The 23522-nt window shown below is 31.3% G+C and overlaps 1 protein-coding gene across 3 annotated transcripts in view; it reads left to right on the top strand.

Annotated features, from left to right (window-relative positions):
* sano (CABIT domain-containing protein serrano) overlaps nucleotides 1-23522 on the top strand; it is a 122221-nt gene that overhangs the window by 61368 nt on the left and 37331 nt on the right. Inside the window, exons 3-4 of one of the 3 annotated variants that reach the window (XM_089170309.1) lie at nucleotides 2543-2654; nucleotides 11249-11319. The gene's annotated coding sequence lies outside the window, so the exon portion shown is untranslated. Of the gene's footprint in view, nucleotides 1-545; nucleotides 679-2542; nucleotides 2655-11248; nucleotides 11320-23522 lie in introns of those variants that run through there. The other 2 variants (XM_089170310.1, XM_015324462.2) reach the window with 2 other exon arrangements.

Genomic DNA, 23522 nt, shown 5'->3' with positions numbered 1-23522 from the left:
TTTAAATACTCAAACATGGCCCTTTGATCTAACGTTTTGTAAAATTTCACGGATTTTTATTTCCTATGACATAATATTCTTTATGGTATTTGTAAAATACCATTTATTTAATTTAAATTAAACCAAATTAATTTAACAATTGTTAAATTAAATAAATTTCATCAAAATCATAAAACACAATTTACCAATAAACTTAAATTACAATACGCACTAAAGAAACATTCGATTGGTTGATTGAGTGAAGTGAGGGTAGTGGAGTGGGGGTAGTAGAAAGGAGGGGTTGAAAGTATAGAATACGATTGGTTCCGGTTTTTCCTTCGATTAGTTTCGATCTCGCAAGATAATTCATCCTATGAGACCTTACAAAGTGAGAAAGATGAGACCATACTCAGACAAGAAGAAGGGAAAGGGGAGTCTATGGGGAGCATATGGGGAAAGTATGGGGTGAAGAGAGTGCAATAGAGGTCCCTGTGCATATCTTTCTTATTTAACTTTAAGAGTAGTAACAGAACCGAGAGAAACGAACCCACGCGGCTGACTGGTTGGTTGGTTGGTTGGTTGGTTGGTTGGTTCTCGTATGCGTAGAGATAACGTATGGCTTTTGTGGATTTTCCGGTTTCTGGCGGCCGTGGACAAGGAAGGAAACAGGAAATGGTGTCCGGGGACGTTGCACGTGAGGTACATGCCCGATGAAAACTAGTCCCTCTTGCAATAGTCGACGAGAGAATTGCCGATCTGGCCTTAGGTTAACGTTAAGACCTTCAGGAAAATTTCTTACCTTTCAAATTATTTTGGTTTTTTAAAACCCAATTCAAGATTCTTTGTCCCTCAACCCATTAAATCGGCTCTCGTTCTATTTAATATATTTTTTTTCATTCGTTTGTTTACTTAACCTATTTTTGAGTAATGAATACTTTTAACCTAACCTCAATGTTTTGTTTAAATAAGAATATTTTATTTTATATTAATGCTTATAGTGTTTCTTATTGATAGATATTATTAATCAAATTTCAATATTAATTATTTATATTAATAATTAAATAATTAACATATATAAATAAATAATTACATTAAAGTTTTTGTTTTATATATATATTTAATTTTAATATGTCAAAACTTGATGCAATAATTAATACATCAAAACCAAAATTAAATTTTACAAAGTCATATAAAACAGTGAAAGGGTTGACTAACGTTGTATCAGAAATAATCAAAAGAGAGATTAAATAAAAAGAAAGAAAGGTATAGATAATCAAAGGAGGAAAAGGGTGGGGATAGAAATAAATAAAAAAAGGTACATCGTTAATTAAATAAATTACAGGATTTAGTTTGATATTATTAATCCGTTGAGTACAGGAAGTCATAGATAAATTTTTTGTTGTTGTATTTTTCCTTACCCCCTTCTTACTGAAGAAAGGATGAAGAAGAAGTAGGAGGAGGAATATTAAAAAAAAAAAAAAGAAATAAAATAAAATAAAATAAAATAATAAAAGAAAACGTAGTAATAAGAACGTGGATTATAATTAGCCATCATTGTTAGGGTAGAACGATGGTGAAGGGGATATTTTAAAACGGCTATGTAATACATAGGTTGACCAACGATCGATCGATCGAAAGATCATATTTTTCATTGATAGGGGAGGAAGAGGGAGAGAAGGGATAGTTACGAAGGACTCTACGGTGTGCGTCATAGTCATCTTCTAACGCTAATGACATATTATACGTTACCTCGCGCGAATAATTGTCTCGTAAATTTGTCCCTTTTTTTTTTTGTTATTTTCTTTTTTTCTTTATATTTTCCCATCCTTTTCCTTCCCTTTTTTTATTTCTTTTTTTTATTCTTCTTCTTTTTTTTATTTGTTCTTTTACTTTACCCTAACCTCGCGAGACAGGGTAATTTTGTTAACGTGCTATGAGACGATGTATATCTTATACCGATGGTTATCCACTTCGATAATATCCTGGATTTAAAAAAACAGAAGATAATTTTAATCGAATCTATACTTAAATTTAAATTATATATTTATAATTAAATATATTATATTTTTAATCAATTATATTCTATAATACTTGTTGTACAGTAAAAGATATTTAACCAATTTAATTATCAATTTTTATATGAAAGTTATAATTATATTAGGCGTACAGCTTTGGCATTCGCCATTTTTCTATGAGCCATCTGTAGGAAAATAGTGGAAACAAAGTTATACACCTTAATCTATTATATTCTATAATACTTGTACAGAAAAAGATAGTTAACCAATTTTATGTTGAATTTATACGATAATGTTTATAAAATAATCGAATACATAAATTTAAATTTAAATGAAATATTTATAATTAAATATATTAGGTGTACAGCTTTGGTTCCGCCATTTTTCTATAAGCCATCTTCAGGAAAATAGCAGAAGCAAAGTTATAGCCCAAATATTATATTTTAAATCAATTATGTTCTATAATACTTGTTGAATTTTTATATAAAAATTAAAATTAGGTGCAATTAAATTATTGTTTAAATTTTTCTATGATTTTTATGTTACAGATACGAACGAGAAAAAAAGAAGAAGAAAAAAACGAAATAGAAAAACCGAATAATTTAACGAAATAGAAAGAAAATAAATCGATGAAATGAAGTTTTCAGATTAAACGCGAACGTGAGTATTTAACATATTATTAATATTATAATATAAATAAGTAGTTTATATATATATAGACATATAATATACAAGATATTGGATATGTTTCATAGTATCGTAAAAGTTATTATGATTATATATTTATTTTATATTTGCATAATAACTTTTAATAAGTAAAATAAGAAATAACATACTTAATAGTATAATGATTGCAATTTATAAAGATAACAGTACAATTTATTTATTTAAAAAAAAAAACAAAGTTGATTGAACCTAACAAAAATAATGACATCTTGTAGTCATGAATTTTTCATACAACTTTTTCGTTATTCACGAATCACCCTGTATATATATACACTTACATATATATCTACCAAAAACGATAAAGGGCAAAGAACTGATACCGCAATTGGGGTTTCTTAATTAGGTATTAAATTACCTTTTGAAACGATGATCATCAGTAGCTTAAATTGGTTCCCCATTTCCCTCACCCCAACCTCCCCTGTCAACATATACATACGTACGAAAAAACGTGTAAGATTACTATTAAATGAGACCACCATATAAAAAAAAGACTTCCACACACACACACACACATAAACTTGAATGCTCACAGATAAACAGGTGGCTGTCGTAACGCAGGCGTGCGTGCAGCAACAGAATGCACCAATGATCCGCAACAGCAACAAGAAAACAGTACACTTGAGACAAACCGATACGGTGCATAGTTATTCTCGGTCAGGTTGGTTGATCTAACACCCAGATCTACTACTATAACTTTAACCTAAGAAATCTAACTCTCCATTTCCCCCCTAATCCCTCAACCCTCATCCCTCATTCCCCCCTATCCTTTTTTTTTCTATACAACTCGTCCTTAGAGTTGACTCCAACGAGGACGAGTTTCTAAAGGAAGGGTAAGGGTATAGGAGGAAGGGAAACAACACAACCACCATCACCACCACCACCACCACCACCATCAACGAGGTATCTTGTTTCCTTGGTATGGAAATTAGCAAGGATCGTTTCTTCGAAGACGTTAATTCCATTAACGGATGTTTTCACGGCCGAATCCCGTTTCTACGGTCTTTCGTTAACTCACGAGAAGAAGAATAAGAAAAAGAAAAAAAAAGTAAGAAGAAGAAGAAGAAGCCGGTAGTAGTCGCGTTAGTAGCGCAATAACTTAGTTCCTTTCCCGACAGCCTTTATGCATAATCCTGGCGACGGGAAAGGGGAGTAAAGGAATGGGCTAGGGGAGGGGGGAAAGGTGATACAGGAAAGGACGAGAAAGCACTCATCACCGGCCTATAATAGAGGTACGCGTTGAGAGTAATTGACGAGCGGGGATCGACATTGTATGTTAAAAGGTGCACCCATGGTCTCTCTCTCTCTCTCTCTCTCTCTCTCTCTCTCTCTCTCTCTCTTCATTCTCTCTCTTTCTTACTCTTATCGGTCTCGACATGGAAAGAAGGCGAATTTCTCGCGATTATTAACGGGCTTCGTATATAGAAGTATTATACCTAGAAAATTGTTCCCCCTTTATTTCTTTTAGTTTTTTTTTTTTTTTTTCTGTAACTTGTGTTCCATACAAGTCAGTTTTTAAGTAGTTCTTATAGTGTGGACGCATATATGCGTCCAATGAGGAACAATTCGTATATTCAGTGTCACATTGTTGGTTTCCAATAAAATTCGAAATTATTGAAACGATGAGATTAAAATAATTAAATTATTGAATAAATTATACAATATATAAATTAATGAAATATTTGTAATTTTATAGAATTTTTTTCAAATTGGAATATAGAATAATTTTTATTTGCAATTATTTGTTATTTTTTATTGCTAATTTAAGGTTTGATTTGTTATAGGTTATGTAAGTCTTTAGGTATTGTAAGATTTCAATAGATGGCACTGTATTACAACTCAATTATTTCAGGTTTTTTTTTCCAAATTTACATATGGCGTAACTTAACCTTACTTTTTATATTAATATAGTTTATCTAAATCTCCAGGTTCTGTAAGATTTTCAATAGATGGCGTTGCATTACAATTTAATTATTTTTCAGGTTTTTTTTCAGATTTACATATGACACAACTAACCTTACTTTTTATATTTTGTTGTGTGTATTATTATTTCATGTTGTTAATAATGATAATTATGATCATCGATAAATCTCGATAAAGAAGAGAATGAAAGAAAAGATTTGCTTATAGGTAATGACGTGTATTATAATAAACCTTCATATATATATATATATATTCGTCTCTAGGTCTAATCTGTTCGCAATAAACGATGAGACAAGTGTAACGTGTCATTATAAATTAATATCATTTATGTGCATTTAGCCGATCATTTTTCGATCCTGTTTCCACGGTGTTTCATGATAAAGATCTTTCCTGTTCATATATGTGAATAAATTTTTTTTAAAGAAATAACAAATGGGGTTGCATCAATATATATATATATATATATATATATATATATAAGGATGTAGATGTTTGTATGTGAGTATTAGTTACGTATATACTCACGATGTTACTTCTTTCGGAAAGGATTTGGTCGGATGTGCTTATTCGAGCGAAATTTCACTCCGGCAAAGTCGCACACAGGGATAAAACCTCTTTTCTCCGGGCGTCCTTAACTCAGCGAGAGGACGAAAAAACGAGCATCGAGAAGAAACTTTGAAAGACCTGGGGTCGATGCACCTACCATGGGGAAAAGAATGTCCGAATCCGATTCCTGTCTCTCTCTCTTTCTTTCTCTTTCATTCTCTCTCTCTCTTTCTCTCTCTCTCTCTCTCTCTCTTATTCTTTCTTCATTTTTTTCTTTTATTCGATAAATATAACCAACTATAAGAAAATATCCTGCTGAGAATCGAAACGATTGAACTTGTGCAATTAACACAAGAAAGAACCAACCAATGAAACGAACGAATCAATTGGAAATTGGTTAAGGTGTCTAATTCGTAAATGAATTAACTAAACTTGCGATTAATACGTCAACTTTTTCGTAATTAATCCCATTCCTAACCTTAAATCTGTGTTTAAAGTAAAAGGAGAGACGAAAACGATAAAGGATTAGAAAAATAAACAAAAAGAAAACAATATCATTAAGAAAAGTTACATTATCTTGCTATAAATGCATCAAACATTTGATTGGTCCAAGTATTTCGTTAGATTTAGAACCGAGAAACGCCCAGATCCCATCTTTTACTCTCGTCGCCATTTTTTTTTATACAACACGGACACGAGATGGCCCTGCTGGAGCTCAAGAAGTAAGTAGGTAGCCACGATGGGTTTAGGGCGGACCCAAAGGTTCGGCCCTCGGCCATCCATTGGCGTGATCGACATTTTTTTCCAAAGGGTATACATATATATATATATATATATATCTATAAATCAAAAGTTTCACTTCTTTTGTCTTTTATTTTTTATTTTCGTTATACGAAAGAAGTAAATATAGAGTGAGTTTTGTTGAAACTTATTGTTCATACGTTTTTTAACGTATTGATTTATTTAGTTGGGGAAAGAGAAACAAATATCGTGATTTTACGACGTCGACTAGAGCTTATTGTGTCTTCGTAGAAACGGATCTGCATGGAGGATCCTTTCTGAAGGGATTGGCCCAACCAACGCGGGACCGTGCTGCTTGCCCTCCTCGTGGCATGATCCCTGACCCTTTCGCGACTGCCAGAGTACATCGTAACGCAGCGGCGCTGCAACTATGTATGTATGTACGTGTGTATGCATGCATGCATGCATGTATGTAAGTATACATGTATGTGTACGCTGACTGCGGTTGCCACGATGACGTTGGATACTTTCAAATGCTTTCTCGGATATACATAACGCTTACTTTACCTTTCGTAACGTGTCTTCCACGCCAGTGAGGTAAGCGCACGCTGCTTTGCGGAATTCTGTCTGGAAACTTGTTAGAGAGTAAAAATTCTTAGAAACCCGATCGACCTCGATTTGTCGTATAAGAAGTATAAGAGAAACAAAACAAAAAGAAAGCACATATAGAGAGACAGACAGAGAGAGAGTATTCTGGTTGCAAGGTTAGCAACATGTTAAAATAAAAACAAAACTAAAAGAAAGGTAGAACGTAGGCGTGTAGGTGAGATCTAAAATCTTCAGGACAAGAACGAAAAGCAAAGCGAGGAAAGTCCCACCAAGTCGTCTCTCATATACAACTCGGTGTACTCGTGCAACTTGGCAAAGAAAAAGGGCATGTGCACATCGTATGAGCGCACGCTTTTGCGCTTGCGCACGCGTACCATACATAGAAAGAAGAAAGGGAGAAATATATATCTCGAGGGTCCGTAAAGATCCTACGCCAATGGTAGGCGCGAAGGGAAGAATACGAAGGCACGAAAAAGAGTTTGCCATCGGGCGAACACTTTCCACAGTGTTCGCTGGTGCGCTCGCTCGCTCGCTCGCGCGCATAGCACGCGCGCGCGCGCGCGCACGGAGTTCCACGACCGCGTTTCGGGACAACAGCACGCCGGTACCCAACCGTGAGGCCCCCCCGTCCTTGGTCCGTGTCAGTGGCATAGACCATAGAGGGCCCGTTCAAGGTCGAACCGAGTGTTCACGAGTGCTCGCGAAATCGGCCGAGCTCTCCAAGCCAGCCGTCTCGCTCTGCTATATATCGTTCGGCATCGTTCGTATTAACTCGGCACTCTTCGTGTGCCGATTGCCCGCGCGACGCCGCACACGTGCGGGAGAGAGAAAGAGACAGATGCTAAGCGCAAGACGCCGAGACACCAGCAGTGGGGGAATTGATGGGAGACGATCGAGGGGCCTTACTTACACCGAGTGTCATCCTATACCCGTGGGCCTGCCACGTCGTTTCGCCGCGTCTTAACGCACATTAATACACGGTTATATGTGTACACCAACGCCGCGACACCGCTCGCGGTTTTCACCTACCAACCCACCCTCCCTTCCTCCCTCTCTTTTTTTTCTTTCCCCTTTTTTCCCCCGTTCTTTTTCCTCTTCTTATTCTTTGCCAGGTTTCTTTCATCCTTTATGCCCAACAAAAACTCACCCCACTCCTCAACATCTCTTCAAGTACATCCAAACCCTAATATTGACTCTTTGACTTTTTTTCAGAATATTCATTAGAAATCTTAAAAGATTTTTTTGTATAAGTTTGTATGAGAACAAAATCATTATTTCTTATTTTCTTTTGACATGTCACTAATGTATGTCTTATTTCATCTTTCGAAGAAATCCAATGGTTTCAATGGGAATTTCAAAACTGCTTTCTACCAATGTCAGTGAACTCATTTCAATAACGGATAGATTTTTTTGGTGATACGTTTGTAATTCTCTCGTGGTTGTTTTGAAATGTAAATCAACCTGATCCAATTTCATAAACTTCACACATACATACACGATTCCCGAAATTATATAGTAAAGACAGCTGAGAGAATTGGCACCTCTTTGAGATACCACGTTGTTCTCAAGTGTTTTTAGGTGGATCCTGTTTGCGGTTGCACGCGTTCCATGATACAAGATTGGCTGTTTTTCATCGTTAATTTGGTCAAATCAAAAGTAAAGAACCGATAACTAATCTTCTCATGGTTTATATACTTTTATTTCTACATTTTTTGTTTGAGATTGCTCGTTATCCTTAGTATTTTTTGTTAACAAAAAAAAAGGAAAGAATTGATTAGGAATTAGATACTATATCAAAAAATATAATTAGTTTGAATAATGAAGTTAGGTTATGTCGAATGAAATCTAAAAAAAATTCCTTTCTATTTCAATGATAAATAAATAGAAAAATATAAAGAAAAATAGAGGGAGAGAGAGAGAGAGAGAGAATCGATTAGGAATTAGATACAATCTTGGCGAGAACGCGGACGCTGTGCCCTTATCAGGATGTCGGGTCCTTTAAAGGGCAAGTGAACGCAAACGAGTCGCGAATCGAATATGAGAGAGAACGTATATCGTGAAGTGGCCTATCGGAGTTAAGCATGCCAAGCATGTTCGGCGATTGGTGTATTATCGACAACAGGCCAACTCTCTTGATAGGAGACAGAGAAAGCTTATTTGGCTAGATGGACCGTTATACGGAACAAGTTAGAACGTGACAACGTCGCTCATTGTCGGTGATCGTCGGTCAACTAGCTCAGACTGTCTCTTCCCAATGATCTATGATGATTCCTTTGATTTGGTAATAGAGAGTAAACCCTTTAAATGAAATAACCATTAAATGAATCAAACTATCATCATTATTATCATCATCAGTGATCTTGTTATCGATAACGAACCTTTTATCGGTTAGTTTTTTTTGGGGGGATTTTCCTTTTACAAATGGAAACGTTCGTTATATACGAAATAACTATGTTTATATGTATTCGGTTGGCAATTAAATTTATCATAGAAATAGAAAGGAATTTTGAAGATTTAATTCGACATAACCTAACTTTACTCTTCAAACTAACTTCTATTTTTTATATAACTTATATATTGATAAATGTACCATGAATTTATTCTAATTTTCTTATTTTAGATGATAAACATTTGACATTTGGTTATACGATTGTAATCATTTAACACGTTGCCGCAAATGACGGCTATAGCCGTCCGATCTTCGTATTTCTAAGCACGATCGTCAAATTAAAAGTGTGCGGCAACGTGTTAAAATTGTGATTAACGAGTTTCTTTTTTTAAAACTAGGTGGCGCCAAAACTTGACTTATACTACTTGGAAGAACAATAAAAAATGGTTGCTCGTATAGGAATAACATTTTTATTGCATTGATCTTATGCAATCGTACGTCTCGAAAAATATTCTTTTTTTTTTTTTTTTTTTATTACAACGACAAACTCATTCGCATAAATATTTTTAGGGTGTTACGTAGGTCCTCATTTTTCTTTTTTAATTTAAATTCGACATTTCGATTTATAAATTCAAGCATAAATAATAGACATTAATTATTTTTATCTATGTTTATAGATATGAGTTTGAAGAAAAGAAAAGAAAAAAACAAACAAACAAACAAAATGAATAGAAAAGATGATGAAGTAAGATAAAAATGATTATCGATAAGAATGATTAATAAATCATAATCAATCTGGCTAATGAATTGTTTCTATACATCTACTTAACTTTTATTTTCTTTTCTTTTTTTTTTTTCTAATTAATAATTTAAAATAACGTTACATAGGCCTACAGATTAAATTAATTTTTTTTTAATTACAATAAGTCCTGGCAATCTTTTTATATTGCCGAGTTAACGGTTTATGTACGACCTTGCGTATCCGATCCATTATCATTATTATCTCATTGTCAGAACTTTGTATTAACCCACCACCACCACCACCACCACCCCCCCCCCTCAATCCCCCAATTAAATATTTTTCCCTGTGTTACATTATTGTTCAAAATAATAATTAATTTTCGTTATCGAGATAATATCAAATTAAAATACATACAACTTTCATTGATAAAACACAAATTGAAAATTATTATTATTATTTAAAAATATATGTATATTTATTTAATTATTATTTAATTATTATTTTAAATATTTATCTTATTTAAAACTAAAATTAATGCATCTATTTTTGCATTATTATTATTATTATTATTATTATTATTATTATTATTATTATTATTATAAATACCGAGTAAAGTGCTAACAGATAATAAATTACGATCCTTTTAATAATTATTATTATTATTATTATTATTATATTAAAATATATTTATTAAAATATATATTATTAAATAAAATATATTATATTAAAATATATATTATTATTATAACTATTATAATAATAAATATTATAAAATATTTCAAATTAATCAGAGATCTTTAAATGTGTATTAAAATCAATTACAGAAAACAACAATTATATAATTATTACAAATAAGATACTAATTCTAAATAATTTAATATATGATTTATTATATTTATTACATTAATAATAATAATTATTATTATTATTATTTAGTCCTATTTGGTTTGAACACCACTTAATATTCATTGGCATATCGTTCATTGTGACACGTTTTATTTCATTTGACATTTCGCGATGACATTCCATTTGATTATTTTTTTCTTTCTTTCTCTCTCTCTCTCTCTCTCTCTCTCTCTCTCTCTTTCTCTCCCTTTAAAACTTTCTTCGCAAGCAGACCAGATAGTCGACATTAATATTAATTAGAAATAACGAATTAATAAAGTGTGGGACGGCTCGTGTGAACGTGACCCCGAACCTCGTGGTTCGCCTTCTTGTATAAGCGTCGCGTTCTTACGGTTTAACTTTAGTATATATATAGTATTATATATATATATATATATATATATTTATATATAAATGTATATATGTATGTATGTACTTGTTCGAAACTCTCTTGCGCGAGAACGCACAAAGAGAGACGGATAGGCACTTTAGCGAGGAGGAGGATACCGGTTGGCATTCGAAGTAATCGCGGAATTCTCTGTGAGAGTAGTATACCTTTTGCTTATAGGTATGTAACCTAGGTAGAATAAATACATGTAACAACACAACGTCTGTAAGCCAGTCTATACATGTGTCTATATATGTGTATGTATATATATATATATATGTATGTACACATGTACTATTATATGGTAGGTTCGAACTCGAAGGGTGGAAAAAGGACAGTAGAAAGAAGAGAAAACCTCTTTAGGGTTCGACATGCTTCGGTAAGTAGCCTACCTTTTCTTTAGGAAATGAGAATGAGTAGAGCAAGAGAAAAAAATAGGGAAAAGAGAATGGTTGTTTTTTTTGTCTTTTTATTTGATTAATAATTTTTGATTATGCCAAATTTTGCAAATTAATTTGAAATTTGTAGAGTATCGAAATTTAATTGAAAATAAAAATAATTATTATTATTAGTTTAATTATAATAAGTATTACAAATAATTATATAAAATAAGGCTAGTTATGTCGTATGTTAATCTGAAAAAAAAACCTGAAAAATAATTGAATTGTAATACAACGCCATCTATTGAAAATCTTACAGAACCTGAAGACTTAGATAAACTTTAAATTAAAAATAAAAACTAGTAAGATTAATAACGCCATATGTAAATTTGAAAAAAAAAATAAAACCTGAAATAATTGAATTACGATACAGTGCCATCTATTGAAAAAATTACAGTATCTAAAGATCTACATAACCTTTAAATAAAAAATCCTTTAATTACCAATAAAAATTATATAAATTTATTACATTAATAAATATATAATTTTTTTTAAATTATACACATAATATTTTATAGGTTAGATAAAACCATTTGTAAATGTGGTATATAAATTCTAACAAAAAAAATAAATAAATTAAAAATAATAAATAAATGTAGTATGTGATTCTAGTGTTCTAAATATTCTAATTCTAGATTTCTAAAAAAAAACATTTAATCATTTGATGTATGCAGATATATATACATGTATAATCCAATATTCACTGTAAATTGATTTATCATTTGAAAAAACCTGTTTTTCTGTAAAAACCAACAAAATATTTCGAAGTAATCCTCTTATTCATAAATTTGAAGAAAGATGAGGTTAAAAAAGAAAAAAGAAGTAAATTGCATAGGAAGTGACGAATTATTTGACTGGTCGTCTTATGGTTAGAAATACACACTGTATATATATACATTTGTGTGTATATGTGTTGTTTAGAGCAAAAACTCACGTAGGCCATTTTATACGGTAAACTCGACTCATCAGAAACCTCCTCGCTAATTCCTTGATTGGATCCTGAAAGCTTCCGCGACAGGAAACGATTGTTCCTGGTGTATTAATTAAAAGTAACAGGAGTTCGAGTTTGAAAATACGAGTCTGAATACTCTTTATCTATCTTAGAGTATTTCCTGACATTTATCTGAGACCTATGGAATTTAATCGTCAGTCCTGTGTGTATCCCAATCCCTACCCCCCTTATCTTTGATATATTTGAGATAGTTAAAAGCTAAGAAAAAGAAGGATTTAGATCAACAAGAACAAAAAATATATATGTCTTAAAGGTACGACGATTTATAGAAACACTATTTTCTATAATTATAAATTTTCTTTTTGTTTTGTTTAAACAGGATGTTTAGAAAAACATTTCTTTAACTAGTAGCAATTAAAATAAAGAAGTACTTTTGACTAACGTTGTTTTTATAAGAAATCAAACCTAACCTTAAATCTTATTTACTGTTTATTGAATTTACAATGGGAACAATTAATAAATTGTTTGTTCTTTAGTTTTTATTAATTATTGCTTTTTTTTTATTTGTTGTTGTTAATTTATTAATTTAAATTTTTTATCGAGTTAAAAGCTAAGAAAAAAAAAAAAGAAGGTTTATTGAAATAAATAAATACTTTTGACTAATGTTGTTTTATAAAACATCAAACCTAACCTTAAATCTTGCTTATTGATTTTCCAATAGAAAAAATGCACAAATTGATAGTCAAATAAATTAATTTATATTATTTTTGATTTCATTTAATTATTATTGCTTATTTTTCTTTTTTTTTTTATTATTATTATTATTTATTTATTGTTAATTCATAGATGTAAATTTTCATTGTTTTCAAATGAAAGGGAATAACAAATTCGAAAAATATTCTTCTTCTAATTCTTCCTCTTTCATTCGTTTCATTTCATTTCTTCGATATTTCGTTTTTTTTTTCTTTTTCTTTTTCTTTTTCTTTTTCTTTTCTCTTTCGTTCAAGCAAATCGATTATTACGCTCGAAGGTACTTAACGGTCGGAAAATATCACGGCCACCACCATCACCTCTCACCACCATATAACCACCATAACCACCATCACCAATACTACTTTTCATTCCACGGATTCTTCTTTCCTGGGGGTGGGGAGGGGAAGGGGGGAGGGGGGACAACAACAATGCGCGAACCGTGATTAATACGTCCGCTTGTTGGAAATATTTCGAATTGACTTGTAAGTTGGTGGTTCTCCCATTCATTCCCACCCCCCGAACCACCCCTCTGTTTCATCTTTCAAATAATTTTTATTTTGTTTACTTTTTTGTTTATTCCTTCAATTCTAACCTCACTTCTAACCTCCTTCTCTCGCCATTCATTTTCATTCTCCTGTTACAATGTTTTCCACGATTATCATGAACACCATAAAATAATTAAAATCTCGAAATAAAGATACAAGAAAAAAAAAAAAAAACATTTTCAAGTTCCTTTTCCAATTTACCATTTCCTTTCTTTTTTCTCCCGAACTCTCCCCCCCCCCCCGCCCGCCCGCCAACCATTCACATTCATTTTCCTATTACCTTTTCAATGTTTTCCTCGTGCAACTATGAACACCATAAAAATCATGAAAATCTTGAAATAAATGAATACAAAAAAAAAGACCATTTCAACGTCCTTCCAACTTGTAGTAAAAGGCATTGTGCATTAATTAATTATTTTCTTTTATACGCTTGAAAATGAACAAAGAAGACGAGGATACTAAAGAAAAGGAAGAAAAGACAAAAGAAAAAAAAAAAAACTACAAGGAGTCTTCTGACTAGCGTTGTGCGTTTTATCGCATATACGGTCTGCATATACATATATACATATATATATATATAATATGAGAAAGAAAGACAGACAGATAGAGAGAGAGAGAGAGAGAAGGAACATGATCGACGGGAAAAAAGAAGAAGAAGAAAAAAAAAAAAGGTTTCGCGGTTTATTGTTCAAGGGCGTCGACGTACCAAAGTGACTGAACGTTACACATGAACCACCGTATACTTAAGTTAGTCATATATTAAAAGCATATGGAAGAGAAACAAGTTCGGTACCGTAACGAATATCTACCTCATGCCACCGTTAAAGGAAAGAAAGTGCTTAGGAAGAAGGTATATTATCGATGCTAAACACGTATGTAACGAATAACAGTAAACGTCCAATTTCTTTTACCCTCGTCCGTGTTCCGGGGTATATCTACGTTACGTTTTACTTGATTTTTTTTTTTTTTTTTTTTTATTATTATTTTTCAAGTTGTAGGTCATTAATTTCTTTTTATCAAACTTTTATGCAGTTTAACTATTTTCTTGTATTTCGTAATCTTCTTTCGTTTTGTGGATCTATCAATGTAAGTGGATATCTTAGAAAATTTATTATTAACGATAATGTGTTTATATTTTTTTTTGTTTTTTTTTTTTTTTTTTTTTTTGAGTAAAGGTTTTATGTAATATTATATAGAATAGTTGTCGAGTTTTTATATTTTAATTTTACACAAATAATAATAATAATAATAATATTTTAATTAATTATAATATATATATATATATATATATAAGAATATTATATTAATTATATTATAATAATGTTATATTAATTAATTATAATATATAATAATATTATATAATTAATTATAATATAATAATATTATATTAATTGTATTATATTAATTCTATTATATTTTAATATAATAATATTATAATTAATTATATTATAATAATATTATATTAATAATATTATATTATAATATAATATTATAAAATAGTTATAATTACATATAATATATATTTAATATAAATTTAATATAAAAATATATGTAGTATTAAATTAAAATATAATAGTTATAATAAAATATATATATAAGTAATTATTATTATTATTATTATTAATTGGCATTAGGAATTCGGAAGTTCATTGCCGCAAATACCAAATCCCGCCATTGTTATATATATAATGAATGAGTGAAAAAGTGAAAAAGAGAGAAAGACAGAAAGTGAATAAATACAAAAGTAGATAATAAGAGAGAGAGAGAGAGAAAGAGAGTGAACAAGTTGAAAAAATAATAAAAGAGAGCAAGTGAACAAGGGAGAGAGAAAGAGAGAAAGAGAGAAAGAGAGATTGGCCGGTGTTCTTTCGGGATTCTCACGGATGCTGTCTGGTCTTGTACGACGGGTAATCGTAAAAATGAATAATCGTTTCCTCCGGAGGTAGAGGATGGCCTGTGGTTCGTTCGCGGACAGTAAAAGCGACAACTACGACGAAGACGAAGAGGACGATGATGACGATGACGACGACGAGACGCCTATTTTAGTCTTTTCTTTCTCTTTTTCTCTTTCTCTTTCTTTATCTATTCATCTATCTATCCATCTATCTATCTATATATATATATCTATCTATCTATCTATCTATCTCTGTTGGTAGTCTTTTCGATTTAAGTCAAGTCACTTCTCGCGTTCCTGGATATCTGCCGGTTACTCGCGCTCGTCACTTGGAATTACCTTCGAGCAGCCGTGCAATTGGATAACGGTTAACCGTGTTACGCATCGAAATACATATATATATATATATATATATATGTATATATGTATTGCCAATGAAATATATTACATGTCATTTTTTTTTACCCTTTGGTAAATGTTGAAAGAAATGTTTGAAGTATTTTTACTTTTACAAAAAGAATTTATGTTTAATCAAACTCGTTTATGTATATATATATAAAGGAAAAAATAGTCAAATTTATCTTATGTAATATTTTATTTAAAAAAAAAAAAAGAAAACCCATAAATTTTGCAAATCCACGAAAGAACTAATCTATCCACTATAAAAATAATAATAATAATAATAAAAGATGAAATGAATATGAAATTAAAATGAATATTATCTTGACAGAAAATAATTGTCAAAGGAAAAATCCATCCGGGATAAAATAGGACACCAAAAGTTTCAAGATTTCCACCATGAATAGGAAAAAGGGCGTCGTCCAACATTTCATATCTTTGAAGGTTTGTGTTTCTTCGTTCGTTCCTATTCATCTCAACTCCCACCACCCCCTACCCATCCCCTTCCTAACCTTCTCTTCGTGGTCGTGGGTCTCTTCTTCGTTTCGCTTTGAAAGAAAAAATAAAACAAAAATAGAAAAAATAGAAAAAGAAATAAATAAATAAATAAATAAAGAAAAATAAAGAAAGAATAAGAGAGAGAGAGAGAGAGAGAGAGAGAGTGCAAGCTGCAATGTAGCGCGGCAACAACGGGCCGTAACTAAATCCGCACGGCAAGTTTCAACCGTGGAAGACCTTGGGGCCTCTTCCCCGTCGGACACACGTTCGTTCGTTCGTTCCTTCGTTGGTTCGTTCGTTCCTGAAGTGGTTCCCCACGTGCAGGCCCGTGGATAATCGATTCGATCGTAAAATACGCTCCTTAGGTTCCCTCCTCCTCCTCCTCCTTCTCTCGACGCTTATCCTTCGTTGTGCTTTCTCTCATCTTCTATCTCTCTTTCTCTCTCTCTTTCATTTTATATATATATATATATATATCTTTCTTTCTCTTTCTTATATATATATATATATATATATATATATATATATATATTACGTATACTTTTTCTATGCATTTATTCTTTCGTAATTCTTCGAAATACCAAAACTCTTTTACAAAATCACATTGATATATATATATATAAGTTTACCCTAAAATTCTGTCAGTTTTTAGAATAAAATAAAATAATACATTTTACATACCTTTATTAAATATTATAATTAGATATAATATAATTCATGGGAATTCGTATATCCCATTTAAAAAAAAAGAACCCCTAGATTTCTAATGGCTGGATTAGTGTCAAACCAATGTCTGTTTGAACGGACAGAATTTTCTGATAAACTCATTTAACGGTAGGACTCATCAATGATACTATATATAATAATAATAATAATAATAATAATTTTCCTCCTACTATATAATCAATCATTGACAAAAATATCTCATGACAAGGAAATGAGGATTAGGTTTGTTATACCCCCTTGTAAAAAAAAAAACGTTTTGTATATAGCAAGAAACGTGCTATAACGGAAATTCTCACCAATAACTCTCCTTACTACATTAGTATGATATAATAAGTGTATATATATGTGTACGTACATTTGTGTATGTATATGCACAAGAAGAAGAAGAAGTAGAAGAAGATGTGGATGCAATGATAGCGGGAAACGCAAAGAACCCAGTGGTTCGAACTTTGACCCTAAAGAGGACCCCCCTTACAACCACGCAGCTTCCTACGATTCACGTTGTACCTAGCTAACCAACCCATCATCCATGAGATTGCACCTACACGTTTCATTTTCATTACGCACTCATTTCATTCTTACATATATATATATATATATACTTACGATAATAATTTTGGTGATTTCATACAAATAACCAAAAAAAAAAATAATTTAAACACTAGGAAAATAAATTAAAAATTAAAAAGAAAAGGGTTAACGGTGACGATGAACTAGAACGTACGTCCCCTCATTGCTATACTTGTAAAAGGAAACTGTTGTAATAGTGATAGTAATAATAGTAGTGGTAGTGTTTATGGTGGTGGTTGTATAATGATGGTGGTGGTGCTGGTGGTGGTGGTGTGTTGGTCAGCAGATGTAAAACAAGAAGCATGAAGACGCTCAGTGCAAATCTAAATATAACTCTAGGACGAGGAGGCGCCTACCAACCCTTTCTCTCTCTCTATCTCTCTCTCTCTCTCTTTCTCTTTTTCTCTCTCTCTTTTGCTATCTCTTTCTATTCGAAGTGGAAAGAGCATGGGGGATTCTTCCGTTGGTTGCATAGGCTGCTACGAGATCCCGTGCACTTTCCGAACCACCTCTGGCCTCGTATATGTAAACCAATAAGAAAAAGAGAGAAAGAGAGAGAGAGAGAGAAAACAAGAGAAACAAACAAACATAAGAAAAAAACAAGGAAAGATATAGTCGAGTCATATCAAAAGTGCAATCACCATACTTACGTGTATCGATAGTGTCATACGAATTCTTCTTTGATTATTAGTAATTTTTTGTTTAATATCTTGTTTTTTTTTTTTTTTTTTTTATTTTGATCAAATTCTAACGATCAATTTTTATTATTATTATTAGTATTATTATTATTATTAATGATATAATAAATAACGCGCGTTAATTTGATACAACGTTGTATTCGCACACAGCTAGATTTTTATTTATAAAATAATGAATTAATTTCAAAAAACATGGAAAAAGATTAAAGGTAAATTCAGAGCCATCTGTTGGTCATAGATTTCGATTAGCTTGCGAAAACATATTTCCAATAATTCTAACGAACAATTTTTATTATTATTATTATTATCATTATTAATAATATAATAAATAACGCGTTAATTAGACACAACGTTGTATTCGCATTCAGCTAGGGTTTTTATTTAAAAAATAATTAATTAATTTCAAAAAAACATGGAAAAATCAGAAAAAGAAACAATCGAGTTCAGCGCCATCTGTGTCTCATAGGATTCGATGAATACACGAAACATATTTCCAATAAATGCGCGAAATATATTTCCAAAGAAAAAAAAAACAAACAAATTGTCAGTTGGTATTTTGCAACAGGTGTACTGTAGTTAGTAGTTAAAGGTCGTAGTAAAGGTATACGTCCTTGAGAAATAAAAAAAAACAAAAACAACAAAAACACAAATGAAAGAAAGAAAGAAAAAAGAAGAGACAAGATGAGGTTAGAAGAAAAATTGGTGGAATTTAAAAGCGCGTTTACTTTCGATCATCGAACCGAAACATAGACTCCCAGTGAAAGAGAAAGACAGAAAGAGAAAGACAGAAAGAGAAAGAGAGAGAGAGACAAAAATAGAGAGAAATACAATCATCCTTCTCTCCCTCTCTCTCTCTCTCTTTTCTTTCATACTCACAATGATCATTTTAGTCCTCGTTGCGCCGTTTAAACGTCAATCCAAGAGGAACGAGCCTAGTCTTCTTCTTCTTCTTCTTTTTTTTTTTTCTTCTTCTTGTTGCTAGCAAAGTGCTCGTCAACGAGACACCGAATCGATAAGAAAATTCCAATTTTCGCTCTTGCGTAAAAGATAGTAGTACTACCTTTGATTTAAAGCCTTTAAGAATTGTCCAACCGTAAGAGAGTAAAAGAAAGAGACAGAGAGAGAGAGAGAGAGAGAGAAGACTATAACTCTGAAAAGAGTACAACTTGCTAACATAGTTACAGTTGTATTACAACGGTGACGAGTTGTGATCTTCTTTTCTCCCCCTTACTCCCTTCCCCAATCCCTTCTACTCCCCTTGTCACCCTTTCTACCCTTCTCTTTACTCTTACTTTTTTTTCTACTCCCTCAAATCGACCGCAGAGTCTAAGTTTTACAACGAGATTGTGGTCTTTGTTATGAAATAGGACTTTGAAAGCGAAATCTTTCTCTTCTCTCTTTCCTATTACTCTCTCTCTTTCTGTTTCTCTCTTTCTCTTTCTTTCGTTCTCTATCTTTATCTTAGTGTTTGTATCTTTCTCTTTTTATTTTACTCTTACTCTTTTTTCTATTTCATTTCTATTTAATAATCCATTAGCCAGTACAATACGAAAATGCAAATAAAAAAAAAGTATTAAATTAATTATTTCAATGAAATTAATTATGATTTTATTTTCTTGTAATATTAATATTTAATATAATTAAATAAATTTTAATATTTTATATATAAATAAAAAATAATAATATAATATTATTATTTAATAATTAAATAATTAATTAATTATTAAAATATATTATAATATATAATAGAATAATTATAATTATATTTATAATACTATTACAAATTATATATATATATATATATATAAATTATATATTATTACTAAGATAAAAATTTAAATTTGTTATTTAATTTAATATTTAATTTAATAATTAATTTTAATATTAAATTTAATATTTTGCATGACGCGTTTTCTTTCGATACCTTTCGATCAAAATTCACAATCGTGAAAGAAGAAAATCGAATTAAAGGTTAAATTTCTCTCTCTCTCTCTCTCTCTCTCTCTCTCTCTCTCTCTTTGCTTTTACATACTATCACAAATCATATACATACACATATACTAACTCAAACTATATCTATATCTCAATCACGGATTTGTTCACTGTCGGTGTTGCATCCCATCTCGCATGGATGCGTTATATAATGATTTAGGTATGATATAAGACCGGTGATACCACTGTGGAACACCTGCTGCTCTCTTTCTCTTTCTCTTTCTATCTCTGACTCTTTTTATTTTACTGTTTCTATCTCTTTTCTTCACGTGCAACTCTAGAAACATGATCGAGATACCTAGAAGACGGTAACGTGAAGAGTGTCGAGAACAAACCGAAAGCTGTGATCTCATGTCGTCCATTTTTTATTTATTTTTATTTTTTTTTTATCACTAAACTCTCACCATCTTAGCCGTGGGTGATAGTTCTACCATCTTCTTACTATCATATCACGTTCATCAACCATCTAACATCGTATTACACTTTACTAACACAAGTTACAATACAAATCGATGTGATAATCCATGATTTATACTCTTTTTCTTTTTATTTATTAATAGATAAAACATATATGCGTAATAAAATCATATTGAAATAAATTTATAAAGGGAATTTTTTTATTCTTTAAAATTGTTTAGCTCAATTTTAAATATTTATATTTAATATTTTTGTTGTATAATAATAAATCATTGTATTATATTCATTATATTTCATATTGTATTGAATTGGCAAGTAAGTGATTGCAGATTTTGTCGATAGATGGCTTTTTAAAATCAGCAATGGCTGACTCTAATAAAAACAAATCCAATATAATAGTTCTACGTTGCATGTGTGTGTGTGTGTATTTGTGAATATAAAATTATAATTATTTATTCAATATATATAAAGACGAATCTTATTTGATCTGTTGCAGTAAAAATAAAAATACATTGAACGTATAATTATAGGTTAGAATAGTATTAGGGTAAACCTAAAACAGTTATGCAGTTTGTAACATAATTTATAATACAATAAATGCACTAACTTTTTGTTCATTTTAATAATATGCAACAAATGTGATCAACAAAATTTATATTTAAAGTATTAAGGTTAGGTTTAAATTTTGAACAATTTTTTATAAAACTTGTAGCAGTAAAAGTATTGATAAAATACAGTACTGTATAATAGTAATAAAAAAAAGTAGTAAAGTAAAAAGTAAAATAAAAAATATTGAGCTTACACACAAAGTTAGTTTTTGGTTCAAATTTTGAACAATTTTTTATAAAACTTGTAGCAGTAAAAGTATTAATAAAATACAGTACTGTATAATAGTAATATAAAAAAAAGTAGTAGAGTAAAAAATACAAAAAGAAAAGTAAGCTTACACACAAAGTTAGTATTTGGTTCAAATTTTGAACAATTTTCTAAAAAAAAACTTATAGCAGTAAAAGTATTGATAAAATACAGTACTGTATAATAATAATATTAAACAAAAAAAAAAGGTAAGCTTACGCAATTGGTAAAAGTTACTTTTAAATTATGTTACATACTACATATATACATATATACAGTGTATGCAATGATGAGTGCAACAACGATGAGTCTGCGGTCAATTTTCAACCTTAGCTAAGATTCTCGTTCCCCCCCTATGGTGTTGTGTCCCCGTTCCTCTTCCCTTTTTCTACATAACTCTTTACATTTTCTTTGACCATACCACTAATACTACTACTTTCCAAGCCTAACACACAAAACATTTTTTATTCCTTCAAAACGAGCTTTGTCTTCTATTAGTTTCTATCCCGCACGTGCGAGCAGCCACGTAATGCCGTGAAAGACAACAGTGACGAAGGTGAAACGAATGATTCCAAATGAAGAGAGAAAGGTTAAAAGAGGGGAGAAAAAACAAAAGGAAGGTTTTTCTTGGTTTTACTCTGTGTTATTCGCGAGATGATTTTTCTTATTGGTTATAAAAAAAAACAATACTGTAAAACTGTAGGATTGGTAATTCGTACGTATATGTGCTTACCACAATGATGTTTTGTTTCTTCTTTCTTTTTTCATTAATTTGTTTCATATTTCAAAATCATTAAAATAAATCTTCATAGTGTTTGTATCACTTATTCTACTTTTTGATTGTATCATACAATTTAAAAATATTATATATATATATAGTGTGACCTGGTTCATCTTAACGGATAATTTGATCCCTTAGAGAAAGGTAATTACCTATTAATTAGGATCATTATATCCGTACTCATAAATTCTTCGTCTACCTTTTTCGTGATGTTCGTGTTGCGATGTTGGGTATCTAAGTTATCGCCGATAAGGTATAGAAGAGAGTAAGAGAGAGAGAGAGATAGATATATAAAGGTGAATAGGGTTCAGCAGTATCCCATCGTTGTTGAACCAACTTCCTCAATGTCTGTGTTGTGTATCTATCTATGTGTGTTAGCCCAGTCGGTAAACACTGTCATTATAATTTAATTTAATATTAATTTGTACTCGTCCCTGCAGGCACCCAACTCTCATTCTCTCTCTCTCTCTCTCTCACTCTCTCACTCTCTTCTGAACTGAAAGAGAGTAAGACCTCTCTTGCTACGTGCTGGACGTGAAAAGATTACTCGTCCTCCTCCTCCTCCTCCTCTTCTCCACCCCCCACCCCTACCCCACCCCTACCCCTTAACCCCACTTTCTTCATCTTCTTTTTCTTCATTTTCTTCTTCTTCTTCTTCTTCTTCTTCTTCTTCTTTCTCTCCCACTCAAAAGCTGGTGGCCGAAGCTGACAGGCTCATCGAGATGGACGACGTGCGGCCACTTTTTAAACTCGTGCCACCTTCCAATTAGCAATTATTGAGACGTTCGACCAATGATCGGACCATGGAATTCTAAAGAAACGCGTTCAACCAACAAACCTTCTTCTTCTTCCTCATCTTTTCACGATCATACATTCTTTTATCTCTTTTTTCTTCTTTTTTTTGGTGTGGCTTTGTTTATAAAATGTTGTAATTTAATATAATTCTAAAACTATTTAGTAAATTATAACGTAAGTTATAACAAAATAATAATCAAAATTAATAATGGAATACATAAAAATAATAATACAGAAAAAAATAGAAAAAGTCAGGTTAGTTGTGTA

This window comes from Polistes dominula, unplaced genomic scaffold (genome assembly GCF_049000335.1).
Source record: "Polistes dominula isolate Pdom_NZ unplaced genomic scaffold, Pdom_raw_medaka contig_15, whole genome shotgun sequence".
Classification (NCBI taxonomy): Eukaryota; Metazoa; Arthropoda; class Insecta; order Hymenoptera; family Vespidae; genus Polistes; species Polistes dominula.
The sequence above is the reverse complement of the archived record's forward strand: the minus strand, read 5'-3'. Positions and strand labels throughout refer to the sequence as shown.